The 25,904-nt window shown below is 45.3% G+C and overlaps 1 long non-coding RNA gene across 1 annotated transcript; it reads left to right on the forward strand.

The window, feature by feature from the left end:
• Positions 1–21,663: 21,663 nt before the first annotated feature.
• LOC144230160 (uncharacterized) lies at positions 21,664–25,454 on the forward strand. The gene is made up of 2 exons (XR_013334716.1): positions 21,664–21,794; positions 25,139–25,454. It is a non-coding gene; the product is annotated as an uncharacterized LOC144230160 (long non-coding RNA).
• The last annotated feature ends 450 nt before the right edge of the window (positions 25,455–25,904 follow it).

Raw genomic sequence — 25,904 nt, forward strand, 5'->3', positions numbered from 1 at the left:
GTGTGTGTGTGTGTGTGTGTGTGTGTGTGTGTGTGTAAGAGAAAGAGACAGAGGGGAAAAAAGGAAGAAGAAGAAATCTTATAACACCCTGAAGACAAGGACAGATGTGCTTGTCCTGAGCAGGGTGTGAGGCTTTCTTACTTTTGTGTAGTGACATAGAAGACACAGTAACCAGATGATATTAAGTGTGCATAGAGCAGATCAAGCTGGAAGTACTTTCAGGGGAAACTCAAGGATATAAGAAGCCCCAGAGGGATGAGAGCTCTCACAAACCATATATAGACAATCTCATGTCACTGTGGGTCAGGTTTTGGCCATCAAAAAAGCTAGGAAAAAAACCTACAGTCTCAAAACTGGTTGGACATGGGAATTACAGGTCAGGGATTGTCAGACTTTGTACTTTTGTGTATCACTGGTTTCTCATTTCAGTGTCACATATCTGTAGGTAGGCAACTCATTCTGTAACAGAGAAAACCGGAGCCAGGGGCCGGAAAGATTGCCCTCATGTGGTCCTGACAGGTGTGCAGTAGTAAGGCTGAAAAGAGGCTACAAGCCTTCTGACACTGTTTGAATGTCAGTGTGTGTGCAGGAAGACCTGGAGGTGGAGGCCAATGTTGATGTCGCAGGAAACACCTAATGCATACCCTAGATTTAGTATTCAAAAGTCTCAGATCATTCAGGACTCTGTCAGTGGCAAGAGACTACACCAACTCAGAATCAGTTATAAGTTTAAAAGGAGGGCAGGTGGGGTACTTATTGCTTTGTGAAATGGGGACTTCCATAGGAGCATCTGACTTCAGGCATAGCTGGACCCAGGGGCTATGTTGCCCAGAAGCTGCAGTGCAGGCTATACTTGGCCCAGCTTTGGTTGCTCCTGCCAGTTGATGGGGTGGAATTCTCTAATTGGCTGGATCTGGGTCATATGTTAACCCTATAGCCAGAAGGTGGCGTCATCCACAACTGAGAGAAGGAAGGAGGGATTGTCTCCTTAAGAGACGGGGCCACACAGAACACATGCACCTTCAACCCTACACCACATGCTAATTTAAGCCCCAAACTGGCCTGACAGCCACAAAGAGGGGGAAGGACTGTTTCTGAGGCTGAAATACTTCTCATGGGGTGGAGGACTTTTCTCCACTCCCCATTTCTCTCCTTCACCTGACCATCAGGCTCAGCAAGTCTGCAGGGGCATATTAAAGTATAAAAGCCACAGAAACAAAATTGAAAATAAAATTTATGACCCTTTTTCAAACCAATATCCTAAAGCTGACCAAGATAGTCAACCAGATATAGTCTCCTAAATTGCAAGAGAAATTTAACGGGCACTTATATTAAACTGCACACACACAGGGGGAGTCTTGGGCATTTTCTAGCTCCCCAGGGAATGAATGAAGAATGTCTCAAAGATCTTGCTTGAGATAGAGAGATAAGGTGTACTTGCCAGCTATCAGCTCATCTCTTTCTTATTTCTGCTAATCTCATTGATGCTTATCCATTACAGGGTCCTCAGGCCACCTTGGCAGGCCTGTTATTGCTGCAGAAAAGTTCTGAGTAAGCCAGAGAACTTCTCTTTCTCCGGCATAGAGATACAGGTGGTGGGGCAAATATCTGAGCCAGATGTCTTGCCAAAGATGGCCCATTTCATTTTGATGTAACCATTCCTCTTTCACTAGATGGATAAGAAGCCATGGTGGGGGCTGACCACAAAACCCAGCACCTCACCCCCTACTGCCCTTCAGGGAGAACTTCTCCCAGATTTCAGAGGGAAGACCATAAACAGCATAGACCCTTCACCCAGAAGGTCTCAGAATATTCCATGGGGCAGAGGACAACTTTCCACGATGGCAAGCCTGTTCCTTGCCCATCCAATAGCTCTTCTCTGTTCTTTCTTCCTGACAGAACTCCAGTTGTTTCTGGGTGGGTATTCACTCAGCAATAAAGAATGAATCATGAATCCCTTCACCAGTGATTAAGGGGGTAGAACAGGTATATGACTTGTTTGGACCAATGAAACATAAGGAGAAATCTGATAGGAATTTATGAGATCATCTTCCTCCCCAGAGAAATGGATGAGATGAAAAGATTCCTTTTTTGCTGTCCACTTTTCTGTGGCTTTTGTACACATGGTTTCAGTCTATGCAGCTTTAAGTTGCTCCACCCATCTTAGAGAACTCAGAAAGGCCAATTAATAAGCATGGAACTACCTTGTAGCTGCCTATCCCTGCTTCCTGTTGGATTAGATATTAATACTTGTATTGCATGAGATAGTATTATATTGTTACTTGCTGTTCAAAGCAACCAAATACTACACTCACAGTTAGTTAGCTGGCTTCGGACAGAACCTGGGTAAGATGCCAAGCCAGTGCTCCACCTTACCTACTTGGAATTCCACTCTTAAAAAGTTTTCTGTATCCATTTAGAATATGCACCAAATGATGGATACACACTTGCTTTGGGGTCATATCTCCAATAATATTTGGAATTGTTAGGGAGAATTGCTACTGACACCCTTGTATCTTACTGGTTAGCACTACTAGATAATTTGTATATTTTTTGCTTTTTAAAAATTAAGTTTTTTATTTTTAGATCATTGCAGGTTCATCTGCAGTTGTAAGAATACAGAGAGATACAATATATCCTTTACCCAGCTTCTCCCAGTGGTAGGTAACAACATGAAAAACTGTGGCATGCTATCACAACCAGAAAACTGACATAGATACCATCAACATGTAGAACATTCCCATCATCACAAGGATTGTGGCCCTTATAGCTACACTCACTTTTCTCCCACATCACTCCCACCTTAAGCCCTGGCAGGGTGAATTAGTCCCTGGCTAATCCATTACATGTTCTCCATTCACGTAATTTAGTCATTTCAAAGTATTACCTAAATGAATTCGTATACTAAGTAACCTGTTGGGTTTGTTTGTTTGTTTGTTTTTCACTCAGCTTAATTCCCTGGAGATTCATCCACACTGTTGAATATATCAGTAGTTATTCCTTTTTGTTGCTTGAGTAGTATTCCATGGGGGTGATGTACCATAGTTCAACTGTGTGCTCATAGAAGAACTTCTGGTTGGTTTCCAGTTTTTGGCTACTATGAATAAGCTGCTATGAACATTCGTGTACAGTTCTTTACATGAACCGAAGTCTTGATTTCCCCAGGATAAATGCATCAGAACGCAATTGCTGTGTTCTATGGTAATTGTATTTTATTTCTTAAGAAACTGCTGAACTGTTTTCCAGAGTTATTGTCATCTACATTTTCACTAACAATGTATAAGTGAAGTGTGACAGTTTCTCTGCATCCTTGCTAACAGTTGATGTTGTCACTACTTTTTTTTGGTCACTACTTTTTATTTTAGCCATTCTGATAGGTGTGCATTAATATCTCATTGTGGTTTTGATTTGCAATTCCCTAATGGTTAGTGATATCGAACATTTTTTCTCTGTAGAGTTCTGAAAAGATCTACAGCTGTAGATTCCCTTCAGTGAATGTCTGTTCATGTCTTTTGCCCAGTTTTCTAATTGAATTGTTTATTTACTTATAGTTGAGTTTCAAAAATTGTTTATCTATTATAGATATACTAGTCCTTTGTCCTTTATATGGTTTGTAATGCTTTCTTCCAATCTATAGCATTTATCTTTTCATTTCTTAACAGAGTCTTTCATAGACCAAAATTTGATTAAGTCAGTTTATCAATTTTCTCTCTATGGATGGTGCATTTTACATTTAAATCTACAATTTATTTCAACTAACTTTTTTGTGTAAAGTGTGCAGTATAGGTTGAGGCTCATTTTTTTTCTTACCCTTCAGATGTCTAGTTAATCCAGCAGCATTAATTGGGAAAAGTCTCTCATCCCTGCCTTGACTTCTTTTCTCACCTTTGTAAAAAAAAAAAAAAAAAAATCAATTTGACATATTTTTGTGGGTCTCTTTCTGGATTTTCTCTTATGTCTCATTCATATATATTTCTGTCCCTTTACCAGTACCACAGAGTCTTAATCACCATTGCTAAACAATAGATCTTGAAATTGGATAGACTTATTCTTCCCGATTTATTCTTCTTTCTCAAAATTGTTTCAACTCTTCTAGTTCCTTTGCCTTTCCACATAAATTTTAGAATTGATATCTGAATCTGTATGTCTATTAACAACAACAACAACAACAACTCCTGGGGCGTCTTAGTGGCTCAGTCAATTCAAGTATCTGACTCCTGATTTCAGGCTCAGGTCATGATCTCTCAGCTCATGGGACTGACCCCTGCATCAGGCTCCTTGCCGAGAGCCCAGAACCTGCTTGGGATTTTCTCTACCTCTGCCCCTCTCCTATGTATGAACTCTCTCTCTCTCTCTCACCAAATAAATAAACTTAAACAAAAAAAACCAAAAACCTCCTGGGATTTTGGTGGGAATTTACATTTAACCAATGGATACTATTGGAGAGAATTGCTATCTTTATGAAATTGTGTTTTCCAATCCATGGACACAATGTCTCACCATTTGTTTAGAGCCTCACTGAATTCTATCATCAGGGTTTTGTAAATTTTTAGTATATAAGTCCTATATGTATTTTGTTAGATTTATGTAAGTTTTTCCTTTTTTAGCAATTGTAAATGATACTATATTTTAAATTTCAGCAGCACCCATATGTTGATTCATACTAGAGAGGAATACAACTGATTTTTGTGTATAGATCTTCTTGTGTCCTTGCTTAATTCAGCATTTTCAGGGGTAAATTCCTTGGGATTTTCTCCATAAACAATCATATCATCTGCAAATAGGGACACTTTCAGTTCTTCCTTTCTGATTTGTATAATTTTTATTTCCTTCTATTGCCATATTTCACTAGTTAGAACTTTTCTACTCCGTTGAGAGAGTAATGAGAATGGACAATGTTTGCCTTATGTCCAAACTTTGAGGGAAAGCATTCAGTTTTTCGATTAAGCATTGAGTATACTGTTAGTTGTAAGCATTTTGTAGGTAGCCTTTGTCCAGTAGAGAAAGTTCTCCTCTATTCCTAGGTTTCTGAGAAATTTTAAATCATGAATGTGCGTTAAATTATGTTAAATGCTTTTCTGCATCAAGTGATATGACCATATGATTTTTCTTTCTTATTCTAAACAGGATTAAGAATGGATTACACTGATTGATTTTGAATATTGAATCAGGCTTGCATCCTTGGAAAAAGACCCTACTTGATAACAATTCATTACTGGCTTTGAAAAGATATATTACTGAATTGGACTTTCTAATACCGTGTTAAGAACTTTTGTATTTATATCAAAGCAGGATATTTGTCTGTAGTTTAACTTTTTGGTACTATCTTTGTCTGGATTTGTATTAGGGTAATATTGGCTATATAAAATGAGTTGGAATGTGTTTCTTCCTCTTCTTTATTTGGAAAGATTGTGTAGAATGGGCTTTAAATATGCTTTAAATGCTTGGGGAAGCCATCTGTTCTTGGTTATTCTTGGGAATTTTTAAACAAAAAAATCCCTGGAACTAATAACTGATAAGAGCAAGATTGTGAGATACAAGGTAATATACAAAATATCAATTGATTATCTATAAACTAGCAATGAACAATAAGAATTTGAATTGAAAACATAGCACCACTTACATTGGTACCAAAAAAATGAAATACTTAAGCATAAATATAATGTGTACTAAATATTTATGGAAAGCCATAAAGCTTTGATGAAAGAAATTAAAGAAAATTTAGCAAATAGAGATGTATTCTGTATTCTTGTATAGGAAGATTTAATGTTAAGATTTTACTTCTTTTACTTACAACTATTATTGGTATATAGATTTAACACAATCTTAATAAAAATCCAAGACATTTTTTGGATACAGGCAGACTGATTCTAAAGCTCATATGAAAGGCAAAAGACGCAGAATAATCAATACAATCTTGAAAAAAAGAACAAAGTCAGAGGACTGAGATTATCCAGTTTCAGTATTTACTGTGAAGATACAGTAGTCAAGGCAGTATGGCTTTTGTGAAAGAATAAACAAACGGAACAGAACAGATAACACAGAAATTGATACACACAAATATAGTCAACTGCTCTTTAACAAAAGGCAGCAAAAGCAATCCAATTAAGAAAGTCTTTTCAAGGAATGATGCTAGAGAAACTAGACATACATATACCAAGTAATCCAGACACAGACCTTATGTCTTTCACAAAAATTGACTCATAATGGACCATAGATCTAAATGTACAACAAAAACCAACAAAACATACAGACTATAACATAAGAGAAAAATCTAGGTGACTTTGTGTTTTCCAATGACTTTTTAGATACACCAAAAGCACAATGAAAATATCAATAAGATGTATTTCATTAAAATAAAATAAACTTCTCTTCTGTGAATGACTCTGTTAAGAGAATTAAAAGACAAGACATAGACTACAATAAAATATTTGCAAAACACATAACCGATAAGGGAATTGTACCCAAAATGTGCAAATAACTCTTCAAAGTCAATAATAAGAAGACAAACAACCCAATTAAAAAGTTGGAAAAAAATCTGAACAGGCATCTCACCAAAGAAGATATTGTTATGGCAATTAAGCATATAGAAAGTTGCAAAACATAACATTATTAATTAACTTCAAATTAAAACAATAGCGAGGTACCACTCTATACCTGTTAAAATGACGAAATGCTGGTGAGAATGTGAAGCCAAGGAAACTCTCATTTATTCGTGGTAGATATACAAAATGGTACAGCCACTTTAGGAGACAGTTTGGCAATTTCTTACAAAGCTAAATATAATCTTACTACTCAATCCAATTGCAATTATTGGTATTTATCCAAATGATTTGAAAGCTTAGGTCCATACAAAAACCTACACACACATGTCTACAGCAGTTTCACTTCTAATTTCCAAAACTTGGAAGCAACCAAGATATGTCAATGGATATAACATTGTGTCGATGGATATGTAAATTGTGGTACATCCATATAATGGAATATTATTCAGCACCAAAAAGGAAATGTGTTATGAAGCCATGAAAAGATATGGAAGAATCTTAAATGCATATTATTGAGTGAAAGAAGCTAATCCGAAAAGGCTCACACTATACAATTCCAACTATATGATTATTTTGGAAAAGGCAAAACTATGGAGACAATAAAAAGATCAATGGTGGCTGGGGGATAGGTAGAGAAAGGGATAAATAGGCAGAAAATAGAGAATTTTTAGGGCAATGAAACTGTTCTGCATGATACTACAATGGTGGATTCATGTCCTTATGCATTTGTCCAAACCCATAGAACAAGAGTGAACCTTATGTAAGCTATGGGCTTTGGATGATAAGGATATGTCAGTGTAAGTTAATCAATTACAACAAATATACTCTAGTGTGGGATGTTGATAGTGGAGGAAACTCTGAGTGCATTGGAGCAGACAGTATATCGAAACTTTCCGTACTTTCTGTTCAATTTTTCTGTGACCCTAAAATTGCTCTAAAACTGAAAGTATGTTTTAAAAAATCTATAGAACTGTACTGCATGAAGAGTGAACCCTAATGTAAATTAAGAAATTTAGTCAGTAGTAATATATCAATATTGGTTCCCCAACTGTAACATATGTACCACTTTAATGCACCCCTCTTGATTTTGGCTAAGGTCATGATCTCATGGTTTGTGGGAATGAGCCCCATCTGCCATCTAGGCTGACAGCACAGACCCCGCTTGGGATTCTCTCTCTTTCTTTCTGACACACACACACACACACACACACACACACACACACTCTCTCTCTCTCTCTCTCTTTAAAAATAAATAAATTTACAAACAACATAAAACTGCTCTAAAAATGAAAGTCTATTAATTTTTAATTTTTAAAAATGGAATCTCCCTAATTGTTACAAGGCTATTCAAATTATCTAATTAATATTGGCAAAATGTGGTAGTTGGTATTTTTCAAGAAATTAATCTGTTTATTTTTATCTGTCAAAGTTATGTGTTTCATTTCAAAAAATTGATCTGTTTATTTTTATCTGTCAAAGTTATGTGTTTGTGGTATTTCTTAAAATTTTCTTTTTGAGGAGGGGGAGAAAGATGGCAGAGATGTAAGGAGCTCTGTACTTGCACTCGTGCCCATACATCACACGGGAAAGATCTGAAGCCATTGGAAACCTTACAAAACCTGAGAGACTGGGAGAAAAAAGGACACAGAATCCACTGAGAAAGGCTTCTAACGGCTACCTCAAGAAACAAGCCAGAGTACACAAGGTGGAGCATCCCAAATATCACTACGAATAGGAAAAAAAAAAAAAACCAAGGCATCAACAAGGAAGACCAAGAGATACCATTCAGAAAACACTCTCTGAAAGGATAGGCCCTGGATAGTCAAAGAGNGATCCCTAGGGATAAGTTAGGTTAGAAAAGTAATTTCTAAAAGTATATATTTTTTCAGAATGTTGTAATATCTGTTGTTTAAAATTTATAATTTCTTATTACTTCTTTTCATGTTAAATAAATATTCAATTTTTTATGTAGTACTTAGTTTTATTTGTATAATTTTATGTTTTTTTTAAAGCCTCCCAATTATATAAACTTTGAGCCCCATGAACCTGAATCCGCCTGGGAGAAGGCCATTCTTCCAGCTTGTGAACACCCACAGAACCACATAGTTTGGTTTAGTCAGGAGGGGGTTTATTGATGGGTATGAGAAGTCTCACAGCACCATCAGGAAGATTGAAGGTCTCAGCTCTGGCTGAGTTTCCAGAACCACAGAACCACAGAACTGGGCTTGCTGACCTCAATGCCAACCCACTTCCACCATGCTGGGGCCAGTGCTCCCACTGCCACTGACTCTGGCACAACCACTTCAGCTGCCCTTGGCATGCATGCTCTACATGGATGTCTGCCTGCCTGATGCTTTACAAACTCCCTCTAAGTCACACTCACATGGTGTCTCACGGGCAGATACCAAACCAGGCTGGGAAAGGAAGTCAGTTTGGAAGTCAGTACTCACAATGCAGAGGGTTACAAAAATATCTGGAGGGTGTCGAAAATATCACAAGCATCTCCAGTGACCAATGTCCATTACATCTACTACATGACAAAAATCCATGGGGGTTCCGGTGGAGATAGGTAAATAAGACATGATCCCAACTTCTAGGACTCCCAAGAGCAGGGAGGAGAGAGACTTATGCCCAGACACTCCAAAGAATAGCACAACAGCTCTGGCCACAGGCACCCTTCACAATTCTCAGACTGTTTTCTAACAAGGGAGGGCTAGTGACTTAGACAAATCTTAAAAATTTTTTTTAATGTTTTATTTATTTCTAGGAGAGAGAGAGACAGCATGAGCAGGGGAGGGTCAGAGAGAGAGGGAGTCATAGACTGAAACAGGCTCCAGGCTCTGAGCTGGCAGTCAGCACAGAGCCCGATGCGGGGCTCAAACCCACGAACCGCGAGATCATGACCTGAGCGAAAGTCGGACGCTTAACCGACTAAGCCACCCAGGCGCCCCTAGACAAATCTTTTACCTGGTTTATCCAGAGGGAGCAGAGCCAAGAGATGACCTCCAGGGCACCATGACAGGCAATCAGTGGCTTAGAATGTCTTACTATTGTTGCTGCTGTCTCAGGAATTCTCAGTTGCTGATAAATGTTACTCACATCACACATGTGAAAAAAGAAGGGGAGTTTTAAAACCTAAAAGTATAATGTATACCAAACAGGCTGTTCTTGCCTCACCCACATAATCACAAAATATAAATTAAGGTGTTCATTCAGAGTTTCTAAATTTGTATGTATCTGCAGGATCAACAAATGCAAGGATAACTAATATTTCAAAATGCAATCCTCCAGCAGATGAAAGATAGAACATTTGTTAAGAACATTGCTTCTGTAATCTAGGATGGGGAAGAAAGGAATCTTGGAGATAGGCAACAACAGTGATTATTTCAAATACAAAAACTGCAACGAGAGATTCCTCCCACAGACAGAAGCAGGTAGAAAGGTAGAGCTGACTCAGTTGGTCAGACTCAGGGTCCAAGAAGTCAGCCAAGAAGCTGAGAGCTGTGCTGGGTGGGAACCTAAGGAGGGTGGTAACTTGGCATAGGAGTCAGCCACAGATCATCAATAGTTGCATGCAGAATAAATACATAAACCTTGGGATGCCTGGGTGGCTCAGTTGGTTAAGCATCCAACTCTTGATTTCGACTCAGGTCATGATTTCACTGTTCGTGAGATAGAGCCCTGCGTTGGGTTCCAAGCCTGCGTGGGAGTCTCTTTACCTCCCTCGCTGGCCACCTCCCCCACCCTCTCAAAATAAACAAATAAACATAAAAAAAAATAAATACAGAAAACTCAAAGCCTCCTCTACTGACACACAGTGACACTTGGGGATGGTTGTCTCAGATCCATTTAATGCTCTGTGAACAGAAGATGACCATCATCAGTGACAGATTCAATATAAAATGGGTGGAGGTGTTACAAACTTCACCCTGGGGTGCAAAGGACATGTCCCTCCCATTGAAGGGGTCTCCTGTTCCCCTTCCTCTTGGAAATGGGCATTAAGTAGTGGTGAGCTAATAAATACATAACCACTGGCTTTAAGGAATATATATATGTATTTTTGTATATGAATAGATGTCAAATATATATATTTAAATGTATACATAGATATAAAGAAAGATACACACACATTTCTTATGAATTTTATTGATGTAAGAATGTGTATCCATAAATTATAAATAATTATAAAACATACTATGCTCTATCATAAATTCTAGATAGCCCATTGATTCTCATAGAATTTCTATGTTCAGTTTTCCCAAACTTTTGTATGGGTGGCCAGTGTCTGATGACTAAATGTGCTTCAGACATGACAGTTGATTGATATTTCATTTAGGCTAATGAGTAAGACAAAAATGGGATGACAAAGACAAATGCCGGAGCTTCACCTATGCACTAATGTCAAGAGTAACCTCTTTGCTGAATCAGGTAATTGTTTTCAAACCCTGGAAGAACATTTTCTTGTATTTTTGTGTTAGGTGAGATTTAATGGTGTGTCAGTGTGGTAAGCTAAGTGATGGCCTCTAAAAATATCCAGGTGCTAATCTATGAAACCTATGGAAGTTGCCTTATATGGCAAAAAAGACTTTGCAAATGTGTTAAAAGTCTTGAGATGAGGACCTTGGGTTGTGTTCTCATAAAAGAGGTGCAGAGAGATATTTGACAACACGACGTTATGAAGACAAAGCAGAGAGAGACTTGAAAATGCTAAGCTACTGGCTTGGGAGGTGGAGGAAAGGACCATGAGCCAAGGGGAGCTAGCTTCTAGAAGCTGAAAGAGGCAAGGAACTGGATTCTCCTCTTGAGCCTCCAGAGGGAGGGTGGCCTTGCTCACACCTTGATTTCAGCCCAGTGAAACTGATTTCAGACTTCTGACCTCTGAAACTGTAAAAGAGTAAATGTGTTGCTTTCAGCCTCCACGTTTGTGCTATTTTGTTACAGCAACCATAGGAAACTGGTAGTTATCAATATATTGTGTATTGGCTCTAAATGAACCCTTTAAATTATTTTAAGTTTTAAATTTTATTTTGAAAGAGAGATAGAGTGAGTGGGGGAGGGGTAGAGAGAGAGGATCCCAAGAGGGCTCTGTACTACCTGCTCAGAGCCCGATGTGGGACTTGAACTCACAAACCATGAGATCATGACCTGAACCCAAATCAAGAGTCGGACACTCAACTGACTGAGCCACCCAGGTGCCCTTGAATGCACCCTTTAATAAAGGCTTTATGACAAAGAAAGAGCCTGGTAAGTATTTCTTCTCAATTTTAAAAAATTTATTTATTTAAATTTGAGTAGGTTAACATATAGTGTAATATTGATTTCAGGAGTAGAACCCAGTGATTTATCACTCCCATATAATGCCCAGTACTCATGCCAACAAATGCCCTCCTTGATGCCCATCACTCATTTAGCCCATCTCTCCACCCACCTCTCCTCCAGCAACCTTCAGTTTTTTCTCTATATTTAAGCGTCTCTTATTGTTTGCCTCTCTCTGTTTTTATCTTATTTTTCCTCCCCTTCTCCTATGGTTCATCTATTGTGTTTCTTAAATTCCACATAAGAATGAAATCATATGATATCCATCTTTCTCATTTATTTCACTTAGCATAATATACTCTAGTTCTATCCATGTTGTTGCAAATGGCAAGATTTTGTTCTTTTTGATTGTTGAGTACTATTCCATTGTGTATGTGTGTCTGTGTGTGTGTGGATATATATATATATATATACATATATATATATAGTGTGTGCATGTGTATATATAGTGTGTGTGTATGTGTATATATAGTGTATGTGTGTGTGTGTGTGTGTGTATACACACACTATATCTTCTTTATCCATTCATCAGTAGATAGACATTTGGGCTCTTTCCATAATTTGGCTATTGTTGATAGCACTGCTATAAACATTGGGGTGCATGTACCCCTTTGAATCAGCATTGTTGTATCATTTGGATAAATTCCTAGTAGTACAATTGCTATGTTGTAGGGTAGTTCTATTTTTATTCTTTTGAGGAAACTCCATGTACTGTTTTCCAGAGTGGCTGTACCAGTTTGCATTCCCACCAGCAGAGAGAAAGTGTTCCCCTTTCTCCACATCCTCACCAACATCTGTTGTTTCCAGAGTTGTTAATTTTAGAAGACATAGACACTTTTCCAAAGAAGACATCCAGATAGCTAACAAACACATGAAAAGATGATCAACATCACTCATCATCAGAGAAATACCAAAGCAAAACCATCATGAGGTACCACATCATATCTGTCAGTATTTCTTCTTTAAAGTGAGCATTGACTTACCTTATTTCAGTAGAGGGCACTGGAATTTCACTGCAAGAGGACCTGGCTTCCCACAATTTCCAAGGTAGCCAGAGAGAGGGTCCCCTGTCAGTGTGAGGACATCTGGTGGAGTCTTGGAGCACCAGCCCCAGAACACTATCTCTTTGTGACCTTTCTTGGTGATGACTATCTACAACCCTCTCAACACAGAAACCAACCCCACCCCCACCAAGACCCCACCTAAGGGGGAAAGAGGGGGACAAAGGAGGAAAGAAAAGGAAAGGGACCCACCCAGAGTGACAGCTCCTTCTGCAACCTCACCACCCCACCCCGCTGCCACCCAAGCACTCTGAGGGCTTTCTGTCCCAGTGGGCGCTCATATTCCCACTGCACACACACGCCACCACTTGCTCACAGCCTACAACCTGTCAGCACTCTGGAGAGTGGGCTGTCGTCTGTTCAGCAACTCCAGATCAGCTTTGTCCTGGCTAAATTAAAGAATATTTTTGATATCTGAACCACATCTCCAATAAAGTCAGAACCCTTCACTTTCTTTCCACTCTAGCCAATTTCAGGCTGCCAACATGACATCACAGACTGGGAAGCCATCATTAACTTAGTGTTTCTGCTGTGTAGATGTGATAACCCACAAGCACAGAAAATAGCAAAATGTAGTAAAATAATTAGGAGGTGGGTTGTTTTTTTTTTTTTTTNTAAAAATATTTAAAAAATAAAAAAATAAAAAATAAATGTTATTGACACCTGTCTTTCATGACCGGCTCACAAAGTTCCAACACATTCTATAGCTGGCTCTCATGGAGTGGTCCACACCAGCTCGAGCACAGCCCTGGGATTAAGGGCCCCGTCAACAAGCCACAGGCGTTGAACATTTTTGGGGCTGGGACTAGTACCCGCAGGGATTAAGACAGGTCCTGGGTGTGGCCTCTAGCAGTGGGCTCTGCACGGGAGGATGTGCGGGCAGGATTTCTCTGCCCTAGGGTCTCACTCACTGCCTCCCCATTGCTCCTGAGATGACCACTCTTCATTTCCATGCCCTGAATATGAAGGCTGTGGCCCTACCCCTTCCAGAGTGGTCAAACCTATATGGGTCTCCATGTATCAGAGAGTCCTTCTCACCATGGCTGAGGCTACTTTACTCTCGGTCACTGAAGGGGCCCCTGTGGGAGTGATGTAGGGCACATGGGTCCAAGAAACAAGGGGGTGGTTCTGATGTCACCAATGGCTGGTTGAGGGACTTGGGCCAACTGCCCACACCACCAGGCCTGATGAGTGCCTCAGTGAGGGTGGGACTGAGCTCTCTCCCAGCTCCAGGACAAAGCATTGCCTCAGGTCCACCTTGGTGACAGGACAAGGTGTGGACCCCTGTGCTTTCTGGGAGCTGCAGTCGCACCCACAGGTGCCACAGTCCTGCTGGGAAACATTATCCCTGGGAACTGGCCAAGGGCCCGGGTCACGGGACCTGCTGTCAGATAGCTCAGACTTCATCCAGAGAGAACAAAACACGGACAAGATATATGATCTTCCTTTTCCATTTTCCCAGGGACCAAAGTCTCTGTTTCAAAACCCAGCAGAGACAGACCCTCCCCAGAGATAAAGCTGTCTCCCTAGCTGTCTTCTGGGGTAATGCCAGACTTGACAGGGAGCCCTGAGAGCTCTCCACCAAGGGGCTTGACTGGGCTGGCTGGGTCAAGGTCAGGACCAATTGCCTGGAGCCTGTGCAGTAAGACGTCAACGTGGGGGACAGTCTTGGGAGAGGGTCACCATAAGGAATATCGGAGAAGACCAACACTCCCCACAATTAAGGGGCTAAACGAAAATCCTGAAACGGTGATTCCAGGACACACTTGTATTGGAGTGATGCCAGGTGCCTCAAGGGTCAAAGGGCAGACACAGAAACATCCCCACCCGAGATCCAGCCTGTAGAGCACCTGACCAACAGCTGCACTCCTTCCCTTCCTGCCATTCCCATCTGCACGCTCCTTCCTGTTCAGGGCCAGTGCCCCACGTCTAGCCAGCAGGTCTTTGGCAAAGCTGTACGCTGCATTCCTGGAGAGACTTTACTCTGGCAACTCAAAACCAGTGCCCAGAAGGGCTCTCTTAGAAGAGACTGTCTTTTCTCTGACCTGATGGCTCTCATACCCCTCATTAACCACCCCCACCAGAGCTTCCCCAACCCCTCTCGTATTTGCACCCTCACCTTCCATGCCTCAACCAAAGACCCTCCTTCAGGTCACCCTTTCTTCCCTGAAACAGCTCCCAAAGTCTGACCTAGTCCACGAAAAGCTGCCAACTGGTATGCAGGATGGGCTCAGGTTGCATGGACCTGCCTTCAAGAGCCTGCATCGCCCTTCTGCCCGCCTGGACGTGTGCCTTCCTTTGTGTATACAGAGCATCACTAAGTCACGGACCTCACAGGTGTGTCCAGCAGCCTGGCATCCGTGGGCTTCTTTCCCTGGCCTCACTAGTGAGACGTCAGTGAAACAGGATAAAGTTTAATTGACTAGAAGATTATTCTGGAGAAAGGCAGAAAGAGAGAGATGAATTACAAATAAACATATACATCAATACATATAAGCATTGTGTATGTTATATGTCTAACATGTAGACATGCATATATGTATGTTTACCTGCGTGCACATATACACACATATACAGGAATGTACGTGTGTGTGTGTGTGTGTGCGTGTGTGTGCAGCAGCTACTGGGAATGCACAAGGCTCAACCTGACCAGTGATCTGTTCCAGGGCCAGGCAGTGCCCTTCCAGAGAGAACATTCTACTCTCAGGACAGGCAGCCCAGCAGGGTGAGCGCGTGATGCATGAGGCAGGCAGAAGGCAGCAGGTGCCAGGCCAGGAGGCTGAACATCCTGGTTTTCACACCCCTTGTGGCAGAACAGGTGACTGAGGGCCCCCTCTTTTGTCATCTTATTGTTCTCTCACTAGGCAACGCCGCCTACCCCCATGGCTTCAGTCACTATGAGATACTAAGGATTCTTGGCTTGTATATCTGGCCGACTGCTCCTAGGCTCCAGATCCAGACACCCAGCCACTGCCTGCCACATGCCTTGGACCTACCCGGCCTAACACCATTGTCTTCACTGCCAGCCAGAAGCTGGACATGCTGTCTCTCACCGCATGCCTATCCATCCTCCGGGTTTTCTCAGTTGTCTTTCCCAACTAGTCCTTGGATCCCCTGCTTTCAGCATCAGCACCCTGGATAGGACCCACACGCTCTCTCCAAAAAGAGCGGCTGGAGTGACCTCTACAGAACTCAGCTCTTCTCTGCAGTGGGGCCCCCATCCTCACTCCTCCCTCACTGTGGCCAAAGGCAGCTTGCTCAGAGTCTGCATCTGTAAAGTGGTTGATATTGGGTGATCATCAGATAACTAGTCGCTAATTACAGTGACACATCCCAGGCCCCATTTCCAAAACCAGACTGGGCCTGCTTGTCATAGAGGCTGGCAGAGGTACTGAGGCCTTGGCACGGCCCCCTATTCCCTCTTCTAGGGATTGTGGGTGCCCCTCTGTGCAGAGGGAGGCTTTACTACCCACTGGGGTGGCCATCTCACAGTCTGGGACCCTCAGGGCCACAGGATCTCCCTCTTGGCTCCTTCCAGTGCATTTCCCAGGCACGGTGGCATCTCCCTGTGGGTGTCCCTGGTGTGCATGACATTTCAGCTGTTTCTGGCTCTCTCCATCCTTCCTCAGAGCCAAAAGGCCCAGAAACTACCCAAATGTGTCTGGAGCAGGGAACCGACTTTAAACAGATGCTGGCTTCACCTCCTCCCCACCTTGTGTCCAAAAGAACTGAGGGCTTCAGCTGGAGGGGCCTGTGACGTCAACCTCTCCCTCATCCCAGCCGAGGAGCAGACATCCCTGCTTGCAACCACCAGACACCAGGGCTCCCAGTGGAGGGGACCGAGGTACAGACTCCCAGCACTGGAGCTCTGCCATGCCTGACAGAAGGTGCACCTTTGGCATTGTTGTCTACCCAGTAGGGACACCTGTTCCTAATTCACATGGAGGTGCCATATGTACTAATGGTGTCTCTGCCTATCTGCATAGAGACAGATGCATCTGCTAGGACACAGATGTTGGGCTTGACCAGCTAGATTCATCCAGACAGCCAGGCCACTGGGGGAGGGAAGCCGAAAAGGCTCTTGCATTGGAGATACCAGAGAGACATGGGAGCATAGCCAGTACAGCTGGGGATCCACTCAACAGAGCACATGAGTGCAGGGACAGCCACCCACACCATCATGAGCCCCCTAAACCACAGAGTGCCACAGCAGGGCTCAGGGAGAGATATTCCTACAGAATACAGGGGTGAGGGGTGGGGGGCAGACTAGCTCCTGGGTGTTGTGGGAATGCCAGAGGATGCCCAGAAATATTGGTACAGGGGTGCCCAGTATTGCTGGAAGACTTAGATGTCCCCACAAATGCTCTGCTCCGGGCAACGTGGTCCCCACGTCTTGGCCCCAGGCCTGTTTCATCTCAGGGGTGGACTGACCAGGGCTCTGACTCTCCTTCCAGGCTCTTGGCAGTTATTTAGAATTGGGAGTCTGAGCCCGTTGCCACACAAACATGTTTGNATGCTGGAAGACTTAGATGTCCCCACAAATGCTCTGCTCCGGGCAAGGTGTTCTGGTCCCCACGTCTTGGCCCCAGGCCTGTTTCATCTCAGGGGTGGACTGACCAGGGCTCTGACTCTCCTTCCAGGCTCTTGGCAGTTATTTAGAATTGGGAGTTTGAGCCCGTTGCCACACAAACATGTTTGCAAGAGCAGGCAGAGCAGAAGCCTCACTCCCTGAAGGCAGTTCCATATGCTGATCACCCTTCCCCCTTCCTGGGAACATCTGTGACTGGCTCAGCAAGGTCAGCCCAGGTGACTGCATCCTCCTTTATAAGCCTTTGCATTTCTTCCTGATAGCCTTCCTCTGATGCTTCAGACTGGCCTTGTCCCATGTGATTATGCTCAGGTGAGTGACTGTCACCCTGTTTCACAGGACTCTACTGGAGCTCAGGGAGTGAAGCATCAGGCCACCAAGGGCCACTAATTCACAAGTGCAGACCAATGACGTTTAGGTGGACCGCAGGTGACTTGTAGGGTACAGGTGAAATAAGGACCCAGTCCCATGACTGTCTCCTGCAGGCCTCTTCACACCTGGGCACAAAGGTGGAGGCACAGGGTTCTCATTCCAGTGAGTGTGGCAGCAAAGGCACATTCCGTCAGGGGCTAGGGGCTGGTTAGGGAAATTGTGAACTCTGTGGAGACTGCACAGCCATGAAAACAGAGCACACCAGTGAGGCTCTAGTATATGGTCTCTGAGGCTGATCATGTTTCAGAAATGAGACTCAGGAAAGTGCTCCTGGCGTGTCTAGCAGGACACGATGCTGTCCCCATTGAGGCCTGACAGTGAGAAGAGCCAAGTGCCCCACTCCCCAAGGATGCCAGGTCGTACACTCCAGCACATGGCCTGTGGGTGTCAGACATTATGGATGGCTAGCCTTTCCAGGCAGACTTGCCAAGAGGTCCCCAAACCACTCAGCCCTTCTAGAAAGCTATTTGATCAGGGAGGCTGACAAGGGATGGTGTCTGGTCAGAGAGTTTTGGGGACAGTTTGGCCGGAGCTCTGTGATGTGTCCCTGCACACCACCCCCCATGGGAAGTCAGGGAGGAAGCTGACACTCTAGCCCCAGTTGAAGTCCAAAGTAGAGGCTCTGAGGGTCCTGGCACCCAGGGCAGGGGCAGAGTATGGAGTGGGACTCAGGGAGCTCTCAGGGGGGCCCTGGAATCTGAGCACATGGACTGCACCTTGGCCCTTCTGCCAGAGGGAAGCTGGCTGGCAATATGGACAACTTACTTGTCCACCTTAGCAGAACAAGGGAGAGGAGGCAGAAGGGGTCTGAGTTCAGACCATCTTGACCAGACTCTGCTCCAGAAATGACGTGTAGGGGTGGGGACACCAGCAGGAAGTTATGTGTGCCACAGGATGCAGGAAAGGGGTCCCCAAAGAGCCCCTACAAGCCCACTGTGAAAAAAAGAGATGGCTTTGCGCACCTGCCAGAGGGCTAACAATACCTGTGTCCTCCATGGAAGAGCTGAGAATAGCCTAATGAGTGGAGGAGTCACCTATGGAGGAAGAGGAGAAAGAGGAAGAGGTGGAAAAAGGGGATGTGAGATGGAAGTGGAGGGATGCAGGATTGGAAGGATCCAGGGATGAAGGACTCGGGGGTGCAGGAGGGAAAGGATGTAGGAGCAGCAAGGGTCATGCGGGAAGCAGGGATTAGGGATGAGGGCACTGGGAGGCAGAATTCGGGCTATAGGAACTACAGGGATACAGGATGCAGGTCTGAGAGATGGAGAGAGGAGGGATGCCATGTTGAGGAAAGCAGGTGTAGGGATGCAGGGACGTAAACAGCAGGAACCCAGGGATTAGAGATGTAGGGCTGTGGGGGGATGAATGCAAAACTGAGCGATGTAGGGCCACAGGGTGCAGTGATGGGGGGAGGGAGTAAGGGATACAGAGTGACAGGTACAGCAATGATGGCGGTGGCACTGAAAATCCAGGTTTGATCTTTTTTTAAGTTACTCTTATTTATCTGGAGAGAGAGAGAGAGAGAGCACGCACTCAAGCAGGGGAGGGACAGAGAGAGAATCCCAAGCAGGCTCCAAGCTGTCAGCACAGAGCCTGATGAAGGGCTTGAACTCACAAATGGTGAGATCATGACCTGAGCAGAAATCAAGAGTCAGATGCTGAACCAACTGAGCCACCCAGGCGCCCCCCAGGTTTGATCTTAAATGCTGCCAGTTGTTAAATGTGGGCAACCAATTCAAATTTGCGTAAAATACTGAGCTGACTGACCAAAACATGAGCCTCAAGCTCAGGGTCACCACCCATGCCTTTGGAGGTCAAGGTGAAGGCAGTCCCAGGGAGCACAGTGTTGGTCAGGGAGCCCTTGCTGAGGCTTGGCCATGCTGCAGCAGCTTGGGTCTCTGGGTGCAGAGGCTGCCAGGCCCCGGCTGAGCTGCTCCTGCACAGTGTGGGCCAAGAATTGAAGGCAGTGTCCCCAGCCACTGCACAGTGGAGCCTGGGTGATGTCATCATTGCAACAAGATAGCTGGGATGGTGTGCTGGGGTTTTCCACACGTTCTTAGTGTTAGCGGCCTCGTTTTATTGGAAGACTATGGCTGGAAGGTCAAGTGTGGGGCAGGAATTGGCTGGCAGACAGCCTAGAGCCTGGGGTGCAGAGGCCGGGCAGGGAGGAGGTGCCAGTCCAGGCCCCTCAAAGCCCTGGCTGGACTGGTGCCTGGGCTCACACCCAGATGTCCCCAAGGACACAAGCTGGAGTGTGGAGATCATGGTGCTGGCTCACAGGGCAGTGCAAGCACTCCATTGGCCCAGGGAGCCCTGATGAAGGATCTGGCCCCATGAGGGGCCAAAGCAAGCACTAGGCCTAGGAAGCACAGAGGTGGGGGCAGGGCCTACCTGAGAGCATCCTGATTCCAGGCACCAGCCAGTACCTCCACCCTCTCTGTCCCCACCGTCCCCACCATTCCCACATAGCTGGCACCACGTCCTTCTGCAAACAGCCTCCATCCTCACTGTCTGTCTGCCCCCCATGGTGCCAAGCTCCGTCCTGTCCTACAGCCTGGCAAAGAGCGGGCTTCATCAGTGTGAGTGAGTGACAGATAAGGCATCTTGCTTATTTCTTACCCCAAGGTACATTTTAGAGAGGAGGATACTGAGTGTACAGAAGAACATCGCTTTGCCCAACATCCCCAACAGTAACGAGATCGTCTGGAATTCACAGCTTTCCTCTGTTAGGCTAAGGTGCTGGGGGTGGGGAGAGTTGGACTCTGCCACAAGGCAGCAGCTGGATCGGAATCAGTGTTTGGAACCAACTACTTGAGCCACCAACAAGAGCAGTGCAGCCATAGGTAATGTTGAGTCGATGCCCGTGAGAGCTGGAGACAGGTGTGGGGACAGGTGTGTGTGCCAGGTGTGGGGTGGGGTTCAGAGAAAGAGAGAAGGCCGAGGTGGGGTGAGGAGGGTGGGGGTTACTTGGAGTCAGCTCAGAGCCAGGTCTCCCCTGATGACAGTGGCCCTGAGCCTCCTGAGGTCCCAGGCATGCCCAGAGCCCTGCTAGAGCTCAGGGTGAGGTATCTATCGCTGATGATCACTGGCAAGCAGCTTCTTCCTCAACACCGCTCATTCCTCTCCGAGGGAATTTTCAACTCTCAAGACTCACAGCTATTTCTGATACATGGGGTCTCTATGAAAATCAGACCACATGGGAGGTTTCCATTTGAATGTGGCAACAGTGCTGGGCCTGCCCCACCTGGCTCAGGCGAGGAAACGCCAAGAACATCCCCAAGGATTGGAGCTTCCTGTAGAGCTTGTTTCTGGACCCAGCAGAGACCCGGATGTGAGACCCCATGCATGGTCCAGGACACCGTCCAGGGGGAGCTGACCTGGGGATGGAAATGTCCTCTCTGGTCCCATGGTGCTCAGCTTCAGGACTGCCTGCAGGCTGAAGTGAGCTCCCCAGAAAGAAGTCATCTCACTGTGCCAAAGCAGGACCCGGGGCACCCGGGCTTGGGAAATGCTGCCTCAGCCACAGGGAAATGCTGCTGGGTTCCAGGGCCACCATTTCTGCCCTTTCCTCAGTCCTACCCTTCTCATTGCTCCAAGATACTCCCACACCATTTTGATTATGACCATGGCAAGGGTGTCCTCAGCTCTAGAAGGGAGGTGATGCCGCTGTGGTCACATTGTGCACACTCTCTGTGTGTCCACCACTGTGACAGTTAAAAAGGACCATGTCCTCCCTGGGCTCCAACAGCCATCCAATAATTGAGCACCTACTGTGAGCAGAGCATGGTGGCAGCCACTGAGAATCAGCTGGTTAATGGGGCAGATGTGGTCCCTGCCCGCATGGGCTCACAGGTAGGTGGGAGGCAGTACATCTGGGCAACCACACCAGTAACACACGACCTCCTGAAGGAAGGTCCTTGGGGGGTGGGCACGTCTGGGCGCTCGGGTAGGGGCCCCAGGTGCCACTACTTGTGGTTAAAGCAGAGCTGGCCAGAGTGGGAGAGACTCCTGAGTGACGGGAGGGGCCAGGGGGCAGAGCATGCTGGCTCCATCGGGAATTTTGAACTTTATCCTGAGAGCCATGGAGGTGACCTGCGAGTTTCAGAACGTCCCCTCCACCCCCCCCCCCCCAAGAACAGGTGGTCGTAATTGGGTGGTGGTGAAGGAGGCAGAGGAAATGGCTGATATTGAGAAACGGACACACAGGAGGTGATAGGTAGTCTTGTGGCCCGTAGGTCCTTTGGGCCCTCAGGTCATGGTTCACATGGGCTTACAACCCCAAGCCCAANATGGTATGGGCTCTAGTCATGCAAGATCCTAAGTACCATCCCACCAAAGTCTGGGAATGGAAGGAGCTATTTGGTCTTTGGTTAGAACCCTCACAGCAGACAGGTGCCTCTGTTACCCACTGAACATGGTGTTTCCTATTCCTGGCTCTTTCCTAAGCTTCCAGCTTCCTGAAAACCTTCTCTACTCACCTAGCACCCCCACCTAGCCAACACCCTGCCTTGGGTAACTCAGCCTTCCGCAAGCCCTGCGTCTGGCTTCCCCCTACCCTAGCTCAGACCTTCCCAGGGCTCATGCAGTTTCAGTAAAATACATCAGGGGCATCCAAGCCATTCAGTCCCTGATGCCACCTTTAGGGCAGGGCCCTGGCAAACAGAGCAGTCTTGAAGAGGTCACCAAGCAGACAGGCCCCCACTCTGCCACCAGGGCAGCACAGTGAGGACAGTGGATATGTCCCCCCAGGGGCTTGGGAAGGGGCATGCTCACAGCCTTCAAGGGCAGGAACCTGGAAGAGGGATTGGGCCACATGCTGGCCCTACAGAGCTGAATGTGCGGAGTGTGGGGGAGTCTCAGGGAGGTGACCCCCCCCTTGATGTAGAGAGGACTTGACAAATGCCACCCACAGAAGCAGGAGGGCACAGGATGAGGACTCAGGGCTCTGCCACTCACAAGCAAGTGACTTCACTTCTTCCAGCCTCGAATCTCCACTGGGACCACCCGACAAAAATTTGTAAAGGGGACTTAGGGACAAAGTCAGTGTTATTGCTAGAGATCAATAATTATGTAAATTACCATATACAGAACAGACGACTCACCAGAAGTACCCTTTTCTCACTGTGATTATGGTCTGACCTCAAACAGACAGCACAAGATGTGCCAAACTTCGTCACTTAGCATTTGAAACTGATGTAAGCAGCCGTGCACGAGGCCCCACGTAGTATCAGAGAAATGCATCAAACTTCCCATGAGGACACATGAGCTACAGCTCAAAGTCATGGTTAAGTCACTCAGTGAGGAGCAATAGCCCCTCGTTCCCATCAGGAATCTGGTAATCTGGTCTCATTTAAAGGCTTTCTATCCCCCACCTGCACCCCTCACATCCCTTCTCTTTCCCTGCCCTTTATATACTTCCCCGCCGCTGCTTTATAAACTTGTGCCAGTGTCATTGTCCAAACAGCAGGCAGCAGCTTTCAAAACAAACATGTACATGTGCACAACATGTGTATCTGATCAGCCACTAGTAGGTGAGCAGAATAAAATCTAACTTACAAGCCAGGGGAGTGTGATGTCTGAGTCAGTATGTGCTGGGGTGTGTGTGAGTGTGTATTTGGTGATGGCACAATGGCCTCTTATCCTGTATCAGAAGATGCATGATTTGTAGAAACACAGACAAATGTGTTAATTGTAGGATGAATGGCTCTGGGCACTGTAGGTCCATCAGTTTTGGATTATACATCATAAAGGAGATCTTGATAAAAGAGTGAGTTCATGGTGGTGACATCTCATTAATTCAGCCCTGGCAGGAAACAACGAAATCTAATTTTTCCAGATAACTTGGGCTACCCCTGTAATCACTCAAACTTACAAATTAGCATTTTATCAGAAACATTGCTATCCTTAACCGAAGTATTCTGACCACAATTTAATCTTCGTCTGGTAACTCAGGGCCGCCTGTGGAAGACGGGTCATTCTGCAGACTGCGCTCAGGATAGCTTTAGCGGTGAGGGTGACCGTTTGGCCCTGCAGACTAGGGCTCCAGGTCACTGCATCTATTGGCTTTGCATCTACAGTGTGGCTGAAGCAACTGACAAAGGCCCATAGGGATCAATTACAGCAGAATGGCCGAGGTTAACATCATAATCATTTGAAATACTCTGGCTGAGCTGACACATAATGGATTGCATCGTAATCCATCTAGACTTTGCTGAGGGGCAGAGAGGCTGGAGCTGGGGTTCAGGGAAGTAGCCACATGCACCCATCTCATAACCCCAGGGAGTTGAGAGTGAGCACCCAGCATACCCTGGCCAGCTGTAGGTTTATGCCTGGGGCCAATCTTCAAACTCTGGCAGTTTATACACCATAGCCCTCAAAACCATTGGGCCCTGTTGTTACTGGTTGGCTTTTACCCCGCGATGCTCCGCTTTTACCCCGTGATGCTCCATGGAGGATTTGAGGTGTCAACCGCTTGTCACCCTGAGCTTGGACCCTCTGCCCACCATCTGCTGCTTTCAGGGAAAGGGTGCCAGTGTCAGGTGGGCCATTCTCTGTGGGAACACCAGCATGGTGCATTGTTTGTTTCTAGAAGTCTCTGGGAGTTAGTTGGCTGAGCCAGTCCTCCTTCCAACCCCCAGTACCCTTCTAAGGGCCCTGATTAAACTGAGGGTCAGGAGCTACAAAGCTGAGGACTAAACCCTGGCTCATGGTGACTGTCCCGCTAGAAGGTGAGCTGTGAGAACAGTCATAGGTCATTGCGACTGATAACAGTAAAAGTAAACAAAAGTTTGCAATCTTTTGGTTTAGAAGTTAGAGTGGATTATATAAATTTTATTTATATGTTTATTTATTTAGAGAGTAAGTGGGGGAGAGGGGCAGATGGAGAGAGAAAGAGAGAGGAAGAGAGAGAGAGAGAGAGAGAGAGAGAATCTCAAGCAGGTCCACACTCTGTGCAGAGCCCAATGCAGGGCCCTATCCCACTACCCTGGGATCATGGCCCAAGCTGATATCAAGAGTCAGGTGCTCAACTGACTGAGCCACCCATGGGCCCTCAGAGTCTACTGTAAATGTCAAATGTAGAGGTCATGCATTATACTCTTTTATATAGATTTATATGACTGCTTTATATAGATTGTCTTATCTGGTGTCCACACCAACTCAGTGAGGTAGCAACTAATAATACTCCCATTTTACAGATGAAGAAACTGAAGCCCTGAGCAGTCAAGACCACACTGAGGTATTCGAGAGCTCTGCAGCCTAAGCTTTCCACAACTTTGCTGCTTGCCTCATCAGGCCTAACTGCCTTGCCATTTCTGTCACATCACTTGTACTCTGCTTCAGGAGAGAGAGGGAGAGAGTGATGGCTGGCTCCCTGGACCTTGCCTGTCTCCCTCCTGAGTGTCACAGACCAGCAAAGGTTTCCTTAATGTCTGGTTTCATCATCTACTTCATACATTTACATCATCATCTACAAATGTTTTTGTGATCTCATATAAAAAATTAGCTGAATTATTTACTTCTTCAAATAATTTAATTCCTTACGCAGCCCAGACATCAACTGTTCCCCTCTTCCCATTAGGCCGTATCAGATCCTACAGGGGCAGGTCACTTAGGAGTAGCCCTTGGCAATGAGGAGCTGACAGTGGTGTAAACAAAGGAGCATTTTGTTTCTCACTCATGGAAATGAAGGCAGAGGTGGGATGGAAGCTCCCGTGTCCTCAGGGACCTTCCATCTTTCAGCTCTGCCTTCCTCAGTATCGGTTCTGTCCCAAAGGTCATTGTACCCCAGTCCCAGCCAGTAGAAAGAGGGAAAAAAGAGCAGGCAGACAGGACAAAGGCTCCTTCTTAGGGAGTTGTGTTGGTCAGGGTTCAACCCCAAAAATAAAACATCCAGAAACTACACTTGGGGTATGAATCCAAAGGAGGCTGACACAGGGAACCAGCAGGTGGAAAGAGGGAAAA

The sequence above is a fragment of the Crocuta crocuta genome, unplaced genomic scaffold (genome assembly GCF_008692635.1).
Source record: "Crocuta crocuta isolate KB4526 unplaced genomic scaffold, BGI_CrCroc_1.0 scaffold93, whole genome shotgun sequence".
NCBI classification, from domain to species: Eukaryota; Metazoa; Chordata; class Mammalia; order Carnivora; family Hyaenidae; genus Crocuta; species Crocuta crocuta.